This window comes from Tetrao urogallus (genome assembly GCF_951394365.1).
Source record: "Tetrao urogallus genome assembly, chromosome: 3".
Taxonomy (NCBI): Eukaryota; Metazoa; Chordata; class Aves; order Galliformes; family Phasianidae; genus Tetrao; species Tetrao urogallus.
This window is the reverse complement of record NC_136815.1, coordinates 10325315-10339694: the sequence shown is the minus strand read 5'-3', so window position 1 is coordinate 10339694 and position 14380 is coordinate 10325315.

Here is a 14380-nt window from a genome sequence, read left to right as displayed (position 1 = left end):
CAAAGAATATGAAAGGGCTGGAGCACCTGTGCTGTGAGGGAAGGCTAAGACAGCTGGGACTGTCAACCTGGAAGAAAGGAGGCTCGGGGATTTTGTCAGCGTGCCTAAATATGTGAGGGAGGATGCAGTGATCATGGAGCCATGCTCCAAGACCCCTGGGCAGCCTGCTCTAAGTGCCCTTGCTTGAGCAGGGATTTGGACCATATGTGATCCAAAGACCCCTTGCAATCCCAATGATTCTGGGATTCTGTGATGCTAGGATTCTCTGATACTCCTTTGATAGATGTTAGTGAGGTCCTTTAAACGTGGCCTTTATTTTCAGATAGATGGCATCTCTATTTGTTGGAGGACCTGATTTTCTGATGGCTGAATGAATCAAGTGAGGCAGATATTTGCAGCGTCTCTTCTAAGCTATGTGGTAGCATTAATTAAAAAAAAAAAAAAAAAAAAAAAAAAAAAAAGAAAAAAAGAAAAAAAAAAAGAAAAAGAAAAAGCTGTAGATTGTTTTCCTGCAGAAGGAAGTAGTGTTTCATTTCTCATGCGCACCCACCCTCCACTACATCTACAAAAGCTCCATGTGTAACAACGCTCACTGCATAGTGGTTGCTTTGTAATTTAAGTACTCAAGAAAACTATTCTTGAATGCCAATCTAATCTATTGGGTAAACAATAAAGAACAGCCTAAAATAAGAAGGAAAGAAGAATGCTATTATAATAGAATCATGAAAGGAAAGGGTTTTGCATTTCTTTATTAACTCCTGATGTCATTGTTTTTCATAAAGTTTCTTGACAAAGAGTTACAATAGTTCTTGGTAAGGGGAGAAATGGAAAGAAAATGTTCTGTGTGGTTATGATAATTATAATCCAACCAGACGGCTTTGTGCAGAAAGCAGTTCTTTGTGTTGTTTTGCTGGAGAGAAAGAGGACCATTTGAACTTATCTCATGACTTTGGGCTTTGGTTTTATTTTAACAAAGTGCACTATTGTTTAAGAATTGTTGCAGTTCCTGTGAAAACGAGGTGGGCTGAGTTATCACAGCAGTGTGTGCAGTACAATTCTGCTGACTTTTTGTGTGCATGCAGAGGCTCCCATCTCTGCTGCAAGGGCAGTCATGGTAATTCTCTTAACTTGTCCCTCTATCAGTGTAAGAGCCCTCTTCTTGGCTAATCTACTAATGAATTAATAAACGTTATTTCACCCACTGGGCTTGCATTAAAGGCAAATTACTAAAGATTCAAACTTTATGATGAGTTCCTTCCTTTCAGAGTCTAGTGCATACAGTGTGTTTTCCTATGGTGAATTCATCTCCCTAGCTCTGGGAGTCACTATGCAGTTCTGGCAGGGCAGCACTCTCATACCATTTACACGCAGTAGCAGTGGGAGAGGAAAATGCCCCATTTAAAGAAACTGTGAAATATTCAAAATCATCAATTAGAAATGTCTGTGATGTAGAATTTCCTCTGAAACATCGTAAGTCATTTAGTGTTTACTAGAAAAGACATCTTAAGGAGGCATTTTCTGTACTGCTTTTACAGGCAAACTTCAATGCAAATTAATTCTAATCATGCTTTATGGTATAAGACAGAGCTTGTTATAGAAGATAGGCTGATGGTTTAATTTAGGGCAAGAGTAATCAAATGGATCTGACTGATTTTTATGTCTTTTGAAAGTATAATGGATAGAATGTGCATGTGGTAATGTAGTAAAAAAGTTGACAATATGCTTAATTTTTAAAGTGTATCTTTGAGACAAACATACGTAGCACTAAATCACAGTTTACTTCAGGGAACCTGACCATAAATACTTAATGATGAAACAGAGGTTTTATCTTTCTTTTCCCCCTCATCTGAAATTAATGACTCAATATTAGGAATAAATTCTTTACTGTGAGGGTGGTGAGACACTGGAACAGGTTGCCCGGTGAGGCTGTGGATGCCCCCTCCCTAGAAGCATTCAAGGCTGGGCTGGATGAGGCCGTGAGCAACCTGCTCTAGAGGGAGATGTCCCTGCCTATGGCAGGGGATTAGAACTAAATGATAAAGATCCCTTCCATTCCAAACCATTTTATGATTCTGTGATTCTATGTTCTAAGTTATATAGCTCTGACTGCAATTTTGGCAGTGTCAGGGACAAGTCTCTGTTTTTTATTATGTGACCCATGTTTTTTATGTAACCTTGTTTTTTATTATATGACCCATAAGACTATGGGTTTTGAACAACATCAGTTGTGGGATATTAGGGAAAGGAGGGAATTACTAACTACCAAAGACATTTTTAAAGTGGAATTGTGTTTCCTTGCTCATTGCCTGCTAAGCAATTGCAGGGTAGAGACTCCTTTTCCATTCATGCTTCTTTAAAACTCTTAGGTGTCATACTTTAACTAAAGAACCTTCTCTCATTCCATAGGTCAATCTACTATTCCTAGCCCATCTTTTTCCTGCTTTGGAAGACATCACAATGAATGACTGCCCTGCTGCTCATCACTCTTGAATGTTCAGAGTGGAAGAGGCTCATGGAGATGTGCCGTCCATCAGACATTTGATGCTGTATTCATCAATGATGGCTGTAGCAGATAAAGTGTTGTGTAGCTACTGAAAAAATAGATAAATAAAATTCAGGGGATGAATGGTGTGTATGTCACCCACAGCATCATAATCAAAACTTATAGGGCTTAAGGGGATGACAAGACATTCTCACTGATGTGCCATGGAGTTGATGGGTTACTGTTTATGTTAGTGTCTCTCCTGTCTGTGTGTTTTCTTCCAGATTTGATGACTTATTGGGTTCAGTGTCAGATCAAGGAAGCTTTATTTTCTAGGCATAGGCTCACAAGAATAGCAGATTTCCTTCAAGTTCTTTGAGCATGAGATCATTTGGTGTATCAGAGAAGTTTATTTGCTGGTGTTTTGCTATTGTTTTTCCCTCCACACAATCAGCGTCTACTGTGCTCAGCTTACTCAGCACTATGCCACTACAAAGTTGACTTAAATGACTATCACTGCACTGAGAAACTCAGCTCCCCATCTGTCTGCTGGAACAGGCTTTGATCATTTGTTTGCTGGACACAAACGGTACTACGTAAAATATGTGATGTGTTTTATCGTCTGTAGGTTCTTATCTTGGCCCTGACGCTGCCGTGTGTGTGTGTGTGTGTGTGTGTGTGTGTGTGTGTGCCTCCCACTACTGCCTTAAGCAAGGTGCTAATCTGAATCCTCTGTGTGAGGTTCAGCCATCCTCTCCATTTATATGCAGCACAGTGCTTAGTTTCAGGAAAGGCACAGCTAAATTTGCATGTTAGGATTATGTGTGTGATGTGCTTTTACACTGTACTGCTGATTTGACTAATGAATGTTCTTTCTGCTCCTTCAAAGCCCTTTCTGTGCCACAGAGTGTAATGCACAGGGCAGGTTAGAGGTGTGAGGAAGGTCACTGCAGATCCCCAGTCAATTCTGTTTACCATGGACCTTGATTTCAGAAGCATACGTAGCACTTTTCACATTGAGCACACAAAGCCAGATGGGCAGCACAGCACTGACAGCGCACAAAAATAACTGAACAGTGGCTACCAGTCAAGAAAAAGAGGCAAACACCTGCTTTTTCATATGTCTTACGACAGCAGTGGTCCCACATTCATCTCCACTGTGTTTCTAAGCCACAGAGCAGGCAGGAGGTGAACAAAAGGAAAAAGGAGAACGATGAAGCATGTGGATAATGTTGGAAAGCTCTTAATGAATTACTGTTGTAGCCATATCCCAGCTGCAAAATGAGATGTTGTTAACATGAACAATGCTTGAACTAGAGTTCATTGTGCTCCTACACTCAGACTGTTCAGTTTCATGCAAAACAGGTGGGAACTAAGAGCAAAGCCACGTATGAGTTGGAATTGGTTCTCATAGAATTAGTGGGGCCTACAAGAAAAAGGTTAAAGAAAGCTGGACAGCAGCCAAAATGAAAATGAGGGGTAAAGTCAGATCAAACAAATTGTTCAATTCTGACAAATTTTTGGGTCAAGTAGATTTTTTAAAATTTGTTTACTCCAAAGGAAATATCCATTTTTAAGCTGTTTAAGCTGCTGTTGATCTCTTTGTATTTTTTTGCTTTGCTTTGTTACTTTGCCTTACTCAAATGAAAAAGTTTTTGTTTTGTTTCAAAACAAAAACTCACAAAGTTGAAATTTGAGAAGAACAGAAGAAAAGTATATACAGCTTTTCAGAAACAGTTCGTTTAGAAAACAATGAAATTAAGATAATGCTTCTAAGAAACAGCTTCTGATTGCATCTGCTAGGAGTGTCAGTGCACAGGACAGAAAATCTGTTTAACAATGCTGGTAGAAATGCATATGCCTCTAATCTGCTTTCTTTTGGCATGATTGGAATTACTGCGCTGCTGTGCTGTGTCTTGGGCAGCTGCCTAGCATCTTTGATGGTTCTAGGTCTAGAAAAAAGTGGTTCTTCCAGGTGTTACATTTGGAGAACAGATATGCTTACAAGGAAGACATTCACCAGAAAACTTCTGTTTAGTGAAATGACAGCACTGGACCAAAATTGCTTCATGGGAACAGATCAAATGTTTGTTATGCAACAAACATTCCTCATAAAAGTAACAACTGAAAGAGAACAAAACAGAAGTTTGCATGGGCATTAAGAAATGCCCAGAGCAGCTGTGCATGCCCCATTACTGGAGGCATCCAAAGCCAGATTGAATGGGGCCCAGGGCAAACTGATTCTGGTGTCTGATTTAGTGGTTGCCAACCCTGCCTAAGGCAGAAGATTGGAATGAAATGATTTTCAAGGTCCCTTCCAACCCAAGACATTCTGTGATTTTTATTTGGGAAACCTTAATTCATTTCCCTTCTGCAAATAAACCAGTCTTTACTAATATATATGTTGACTTTTTTTTCCCCAGAACTTCATCACCACAGGACAAATCATGCTCTGTTAATGATCAGCTTGTCAATATCTTGCATGATCCCCCATGCTCAGTGGATAGGATATTCTTAGTTGTTGAGAAATAACTCAGAGCCAGGAAGCCTGACAGAGAATTCCAGCTGCTCAGTACAATGTAAGCCTCTGTATAACACAGCAAATTCCCACCAACTCTTGACACTTGCTCCCAGTTCCCAGCTCCTGCTAAATGTGAGTCAGACCTTGATGTGAGGACAGAATTATTAATTCATTTCTGCATCAGTATGGTATCTGAATACTGCACAAACATTAATTAGTCAGACCATTAACTTCCATAAAATATCTGTGATGTGAAGACAGATCGTTACCCTGGTTTTACTGGTACAAGAACATTTCAAATAAAACTTCCTCTGATTTTCATCAGAGTGAAATGTTCTATGCACACTTGGGTAGCTCAGTCCCTTACCTTGTAAGAGCAAGAGCTCAGCTCTTCTGCATTGCTGGCTGAAAACAAGTCTGGTGGTGGGCAGCACTGATGTGGCAGTGTGGCAGCAATGGTCTGGGAATATCCTACCATGTGCACCAAATGAGGCTAATGAGAGGACAGTTTGCCCTGACCAATTTGAGTGTCTTCTCATAGAATCACAGAATCATAGAATCATTAAGGTTGGAAAAGACTTTTAAGATCTAGTCAAACTGTCAAACTATTCACCTACCACCAATATTTCCCACTAAACCATGTCCCTCCATGTGTCATCTATCCTTCTCTTACAAACCTGCAGGCCTCACGACTTTATGAGAATTTTTTTCCTAACATTCAGTCTGAACCTCCCCTATCTCAGCTTAAGGACATCATCTCTTGTCCTATTGCTGTAATCCGTCAGAAGAGGCCAACTCCTATTTAACCTCAACCTTCTTTCAAGGAATTGTAGAGAGTGACAAGGTCTCCCGGAGCCTCCTCTTTTCCAGACTGAACAATTCCAGTTCCCTTAGCTGCTCCCCATAAGATTTGTTCTCCAGACTCTTCACAGCTTCGTTGCCCTCCTCTGAACATGTTCCAGGGTCTTGATGTCTTTCTTGTAGTGAGGAGCCCAAAACTGAGCACGTTACTTGAGGTATGGTCTCAACTATGCCAAGAACAGGGTGAAGATCACCTCCCTGTTCCTGATGGCTGCAATATCTCTGATAGAAGCCAGGATGACATTGACCTTGGTCACTTGTGGCCACTTGTGCACACTTGGTCACTTGGCTGATGTTCAGCCAGTTGTCAGATAATACCCCCAGTTCCTTTTCCTGTGTGCAGCTTTCCAGCCACTCTGCCCCAAGCCCATAACGATGCATGGGGTTGTTGTGACCAAAGTGACATGGCACTGGTCATACACTGGCCTCAGCACATCAGTAAAGATGTTAAACATGGCCAGCCCCAACAATGACTTTTCACAGATCCTACTTGTGCCTTGCACATCCTTCTGGCTCTTCTCACCCATCCTTTTCTTCTGCTTCTGCACTTCAGTCTCCATGAGGTGCTGTCTCTGATGTCCCACGGCCAGTTTCTAGCTTATTATAGCCCTTGACTTTGACGGATATTATCATAGCCCCTGATTATGCAGCCTACACCAGCCATGATGAGGAAGGGATGAGGTGATGCTTAGGGCTTGGGAAGCATACAGTGCAGCTATTACAAGTCTGTGTACATGTTTTTTTAAAATAAAAAAAAAGTCAGAGTCTCAGTTTCTGAATGATTGGAGAAATAGTACAGTGAGTGCAGAGCAGAATAGATCAGGTAAACAAAAACTAATACTTACTGTATAGTAATAGTGTCCTGGAGCAAAGAGAGATGAGATGGTTCCATGTATACCTGTCAGCAGCTTTCAGAGGATATTGAGAAAAAAGGAAAATATCTTCTTTGTTGAAGATCTTATAAGTCAGATTCTGAATAGGAGTACTGTCATCATGGCTGGAGATAAGCTATAAAGATGTTTATGTGAAGGAAATAGAGGTTAACCCTTCCTGAGAAAGTAGTACTGAGGACTCCTGAGAAGGACGAGCACAGCTGGGAGAATGAAATTGTATTGAACTACAGCTGCTGTGATAAAAAAGAAATGTGAAAGACAAATGAATTTCTCTAATTTCTCTGAAGTGCTTTGTTCTGTCTCAGACAGAATCTTTTCTTATGCATATTTGGGTTAAACGCCTTTATTTCTTTTTGTTTTGCACTATGCAAAAGTTTGTCTTTATAATTCTGTACACACAAGCAGCGTTTTTAAAAGATGCTCTGTGGTAAAAATTGCATGATTCTAAGTTAGAGATGACACCTTAGCTTAAGACTTAGAATACAGTCCTGCAAATGTTTCCGTTCTTGTTTGATACTAGTGAGTTACTCTTGAATAACTTGCCCAGGGTTACCCAATAATAATACTTCCACAGCATAAGAGAGTGTTTCAAGTGAGCTTGTAGGAATGGAATGAGCAGAATTCCATTGGGAATAACTTTCTAAAAAGCATGCAGGCAAATATTCACGGTGAGAGATTTACTGCACATCCTTAAGCCTTTTTTTTTCCTTAGGGCAAATCTCTGTTTTTGTAGGAATAAGATCACGGCAGCAGCAGCAGTAGCTGTGAAGTGAATGGCCAGAAGCAGACTGTTATTGCTGTAATTCTGCCTGATCTTTAAATGCACTTGAAATATTTAGAATTTTTCATAAATTTTATTTGATCGTCTGTTCAAACACCAGCAGCACATAGCATCCAATTTATGATGTAGCTTCTGCTTTTGATTAAATCACATGGAAACACACAGCTTTGTGAATTTTCTGATGGTCTGAGATACATGGGAATTTGCAGAAGTGGAAGTCCTATTTTCACATAAAACAAAAGACAGGAATTGCTATACCTGCGTAAGACGTAGCCCAAATCACTCGTCAATATCCAAGTGTAGCAGGGTTGTTTTTCAGGAAGATGAATGGGCACGAGCAACGATATAAATTCTTATTATGAAAAACAAACAACAAAAAAAGCCCCACACACTAAAACATCATAGAAATGAACAACAGTGTGAAATTCCTTTGCTCCTGAGTCCCTGGGCTTCTTTTTTCAGGGAGCTCTTGGCTCAAGAAACACTGTCCCATTTCTCATTCTGGTTATGGTGCTATGACTTTCCCCCTCAAGTGCATATACGCTACAAATCAGAATCCTAGCCCATGCTTCTGCAGCCAGGAAGATGGCCATGGTTAGGTGTCCTCAGTTAAATGATTCTGGGTACTGATTGTCTGCGGCTGTTTCACTTCAGGGAAAGGTTTAATTGCTTGAGTCTGAAAGATGTGCATGGCAAACTCATCAATTCCACGAGGTCGGTATTTGTCTTTGGGTCAGCACCTTCGATGGCAGCCATTAAAATCTTTCCACATAACTATATGGCCAGGAACAAATTTCAATGACTGAATGAAGATAAACGACCCGATCCATCTAAACTTCTGGAGTCAGCAATTCAAGACTGGGGAAACCGTCATGCTGTCACGTTTCTGGTAGTTACATCTGCTTAGGACAAAAACCACTGTAAGGCCAACACTTCATATTTTAACACTGCAGATTCACTACCTTGCAAACATCAGGAAAACAGAGGCAAATGAGATTAAAAAAGGTAAAAGCATAGCTGCATCCTTGCCTCTAAAAAGCCCTGTCAAGATTTAAAGAATAGTTATCTTTCTGCAGATTATGATTGCCCTTCCCCTGCTTATTTCCATCCCATTAGCTTCAATACTATAATAAGTCTGTGATGCCACGAATGTTTAACTGAACCTCTTTCACTGTGCCCCATTATCCTCACAGCATTTTTCAGACTGTGAAATGGTGATGAAGGCTGTCTCTGCAAGACCCTTGCTGTTGGATGAGAAGCTGTGGCCAATTAGAACAAAGTATGAATTCATGCTGTTGTCCCAATGTTCTGCAAAGGGATGCAGTGGGTTGATTTTTTTTTTTCAGTAAATTTAAGGCCACGTCACATTTTATTATTTTTTTAACTGCATTGTTCCTGGTCATATCTGCATCTGTTTCTGCAGTGGATCTAATGTTGTGTCTGCTCCCACAGCAGGAATGGTTGCATGGCAATGACCAGTTCAGATCTGTATTATTGGCTGATCCATCAGTGCATAGATCTGGTAGCAATATCTATGGAACCATTATCAAAGCATCAGCTTTCCTGTATAAACCTGTAAATAAATGACATAAAATGTGAAGGTCTGTTATTTGTGCTTCTGTTCCTGAGGGATGCTGGGGTCCCCTGGATCCCTCTGGATTTTCATTTCTAGTTATAATGTCTACAGACCAGGAATACAGATATGATCAAATATCCTGTAATCAGGATTACTTCCCAATCTGTGCAAGCTACATGCAGTACGTTTCTGCCAGCCACTGGTCCTGCAGTTACGGACACCAGCCCATTTTGTTGATTTAGGTGGCATTTTCTGATTCACTTATAAATTTGCCTCATTCAGTTCTCTATGTCTGTAGTGAAAATGTGATTGCTGACATCATGTATGGGCTTAGCTACAAAAAAGAATTCTTTACTCTGTTAAGACACTTCTACTTTTAATAACAGTCTCTGCAAGAGACTGTATACCCCCTTGGGATATTTGCTTGCGCTGGCCCAGTGCAGCACAAACATGCTGAGGCACATCAGAGAAATCGTCTTGACCAGCAGAGTAACAAAAACAACTTCCCTGCAAAAATAATCTGATTTTATATTTCCATCTAGAAAAGGTCTCCATAATAATGCTTGTTCTGTTTTCCTTTGATAGCACAGATTCATAACTCTCTTTTCCCGTTTCTCTCTGCCTGTGTGACATTTCAGGCATTCAGCTTCTTTGACAGAGGTGCAAACTGACATTTCACATGCTCTGCTGCAATCTATCCCTCTCTCTTTGGCAGAAGTGAAGAACTGGTTGATTTGACAACTTTGTGTTGCTTATGCAGCCCCACAGCTCCTTTAGTTCAACTACAGCATTTATTAGGGCTTGCATGTGTTGTATTATGATGATTTTTGTCACCAAGAGCTTCTGTTTGATAGACAGTTTGCCTTCTTTAACAACATGATTGGTTTAAAGACTCAAAGGAATCCTAATGTATAGTAAGAAATATTATTTTTCCTTAGATCTGTTAATATAGTTTGGGCACACAGAGTAGCTTAGGGGTGAAAAATCTCTTTATGAGAGAAATTTTTTGTCTGTAAGAATGAGATTCACAGAAGTGAGTGCTTTGGCCAGGGCATTGCCTATGAGTATCAGCGAGATATGGTACAACACACTTTAATTCTGTTATTTTCAGGCACTTAAGCCCATTCTTTCTAGAACAGAAGTGGCAAGGGGATCTTTCATACAAAATCAGAATGTAAGGGCACCGAGAGAGCAGGTGGAATTCCCAAATTCAGGTCTCTGCTTTGTCCCTTAGAATTATCACTGTGAATCATCTATTCCTCTGTGCATACCTGATAACATAGGTAAATCGTCTTGGTGATCAGATGGTGAAGCAGGTCTGCTCTCTTCACTTGTGAACATCCAGACTACCAGATGATAGAAATTTTTGTCCTGTCACTTAAGAAACTCCCTAAAATGGAGATATCTGACATTTCTACTTCTTCTGATCGCTCACAGCTGTAAACACTACAGTATCTTTAAAATAATCTACCTGAGTTTCAATCCTATGGGGGCATGGATATTCTGCCATATTATATGTTTGACTAAAGATTTTTTTCTTTCTATGCAGATGATGCTTGAAGAATTGTATGTGAAACGGCGCCAGAAAACGCAACAAACTTGTGGATGCTATGACTAAAACAGTGTTTTACAACTTACTGCTTCTCATGTGTGACAGAGCACTGCTCTTGTGCTGAGCACCCAGGAGCAGAGCATGACTTTGAGGAAAATAAATGGACACCCTCTTCTCATTCCAGGTTAGATGGGGCCTTGGGCAGCCTGGTCTAGTATAAGATATGGAGGTTGGTATACTTGTGGTAGGGGGGTTGGAACTTGATGATCCTTGACGTCCCTTCCAACCCAAGCCATTCTATGATTCTAACTCTATGTTGCCAGCAGGTGTGAGCACATTTGACCAGGAAAGTTTTGTCCTGCTTAATGAGAAAGAAAAAGATTGTCAAGTCACGAATACAGAGGCTTGAAAACTCCTGGAATTCTACTGGTTGCCTGCCTGCAGGGAATTTAATGTATAAGCAGTACAGACTTTTTAAAGAGTTTTCCTAATTTAGGACTGCGTTGTGGAACAGAATGTTAAGCTCTGAGCTGTGTTTATGGAATTTGAGGCAAATTCGAGTCTTGATGGAAAGGGATGAGAATGGCTAATGTAATTTGAAAACTGCTTACACAGAAATTAAAGTTTTTTTCTTGCCTGTTCCCTGCTGCTGTTACCAAATCCCAGAAAGGTGCTTTTTAACAATAAGGACTGCAATGCATTTCATATATGTTAACAGTATCCCAGGGGGTAGTGAGATGTTGCTGTGCTCTAAGTAATAAGATACGTATTGGAATGAAGAGAGATGTAATTACTTAAGCAAACAGTTCAGTAGCTGGAAAATTCATCTGTCATTCAGCCCATCGCCGAGCCCTGTCCCCCAGCTGAGATAAAGTTGCATATTTCTGTTGACTTGAATGGAATAAATCCGGTTCATTACAGCTGTGGATTTGGCCTTTTACACGATGCTTTGGACTGTTAGTCAGTAAGCAGAAATGAGTATCTAAAGGGAGGATGAGTGTTGAAAGTTGATTGGAGCAAGTTTTAACCAAATGTACGTAGAACAAAAAATGGTCTTTTTACTAAGTTAGGCACCAATGATGCATGGATCTTGTGGCGGCTCCTAGGAACAGAGCTGTAAATCTCGTTCTCTCTGAGTTTCAAGAAATACAATATCTGATCGATAAACTGACCAAACACTGATTATTTGTAGTGGAAAATTGCCTCCTTGGCTACAAAAATTGCGGAGCAAAGGTTGTTTCCAATTTGAGGAGGCCCTTTATTATATGTGTAGCCCAAAAAAGCAGATCAATCTGCTATCCCTAAAATCAAGGAGCTGCATCTGGCCTGGAAACACTGAGACATAAAACTAGGTCCGTCTTCACAAGACCTGCATATATTTAGCCATGATAAAACGCATTACTTAGAGATTAATAATCATTAGCCTGTTTGAGAGTGATAGACAAGTGTTTATGTGCCAAATGTAGGCAGAATATTTTTATTCAAATTCCTCCCTCCCTAAAAGACAAAAGTATCTCTATACTCTGAAGTATCTACAGAGTACTTAAACATGGTTCTTTGTTATTTTAATGGTGATGATGATAGTAAAGTTGACAATGGTACAGCTCTTGAAGTTCATTTGCCCAGTTTCAGAGAGGAAATTGTATCCAGGATCATTCAAAGCTTTATCAAATGAAGAAGCTGTAAAATAAAAATTACTTCCTGCCACAGTTCTAATAAACTTCCCCTTCCTGCATCTCCTACCCTCCATGTATAACATTCCCCCTGTAGGTTCACAATGATGATTTAATCTCCTTCCCTGTTGCTTTATGGGAGCCAGTAGCTGGAACTCTATTTAGATTGATTGTTCTTCACTTGTTATTAACAAGTGGCAAATTAATGGAGATGAACAAAAATGAAAGAGGTGATTCAAATTTGGCTTCCTCTGCACCACAGGGTTTTGATTTCAGACAGTTTATTCTCAATTTGAGGACAATGACAGAGAAGCGATAACATTCTGGGTGTGTTAAGATTCAGCATGAGAGCTGATAAAGTGTATCATGACCTTTTTGGTTCAGATTTAATTATGCCCCAGCACAGCTCTTTATTCTTCCCTGCTGATACTCCTCCAGCCTCTTCTCCCTTCACTTGGAAAACTTCACAGAGGCAGGCCAGATTGCACTGAATGGTGCTATAATTATTCCTTATTTGCCAATTGCAGTTTTCGCAATTTTTCTGTAACAGTTGCTTCAGAAAATTTCTGTGCTGTTAGTAGAATAGCCTGGACGTATTGGTTTAAACTGAAATATAAAGCGTTCAATTTTCCTGCAGGATGGTGCAAATTTTCCTGCAAAAGTTCTTTGACTGTGGCAGGGACTTGAAGGAGCTCTGCTCCTGATCTTACCCTTGGTGCAATGGGTAGATGCCAAGAAATGCATGTCTCAGCTAATGTCCTTTCAAAATAAGAGGCAAAGCCTCATGTGAGGCTGCAGGATCAGCCCCAGGACAGCCTTCCAGATCCAATGTGCTTACGCAGGAAACTAGGGCAATACCAAGCATGTCTGTCTTTGGCTTTTGGCAGACATCATTGAGCTTCCTCCAAGCGATGCCTAGCAGTATCTGTAGATATAGAAACAGTTACATGTTCTTACAGTATCTACAAGCAAAACTGTACTGAAAACAAACATTCTCATCCATGCTGCTGCTAGAGAGGAGTGAGTATCAAGCACATGCACGTGTCCAGAGAAGGGCAATGAAACTGGTGAGGGGTCTGGAGCACAAGTCTTATGAGGAGCAGCTGAGGGAGCTGGGATTGTTGTCTGGAGAAGAGGAGGCTCAGGGGAGACCTCATTGCTCTCTACAACTTCCTGAAGGGAGGTTGTGATGAAAAAGGGTCTGGCCTCTTCTCCGAGGCAAATAGTAGGACCCGAGGAAACGGCCAGAAGTTGTACCAGGGGAGGTTTAAGTTGGACATTAGGAGAAACTTTTTCTCTCAAAGGGTGGTCAGGCACTGGAATGGCTGCCCAGGGAGGTGGTGGAGGCGCCGTCCCTGGCAGTGTTCAAGAGGCGCCTGGATGAGGAGCTACGAGAGATGGTTTAGTGCTTGTGGTACAATAGGAACAGGAGGGTGGTTGGACTAGATGATCTTGCAGGTCATTTCCCACCTTTCAATTCTATGATTCTATGATTCTACATACAGCTGAGGTTAGCCACATATCCAAATAACTGCTGATGACCACTTAGGTAAGAAGAAGCTGAGGACTGTCTAGGAGACTCTACAGAGTGTTTTCCATAATAGTAATTATTTTTGCTGCAAAATACTGCATTCTTTGTACTGCATTCTTTGTACTGCATTCTAAAATGTGGCCCCTATCCAAAAGAATGCTATACCAATTTTAGGCTTGACATTCTGCTTAGAAAAAAAGCTTAGTGAAAGTTTTCAGTTTTCAGTTCTCCAATTGTTCTTGAAAGGAATATTGCAATCTGATCGAGTACTTCACATATCAGAGTGTTGTGATTGAAATGGGATGGGCCTCTGCCTTTCATTAGGATGTAGTAGGAGGCAATGCAACATTAGGATTTCATATTTGCCTTTGGCAGGAATTTCCCTATTGTTGCAGCCATTGCTCCTGTACCCACAAATGTGAAAGCTGCTCCTGTTTTTTAGGAATAAAGTGAGGCCAATGAAATCCTAGATATCATAATGTTTGGAGATATTATTCCAATTCTCACCCC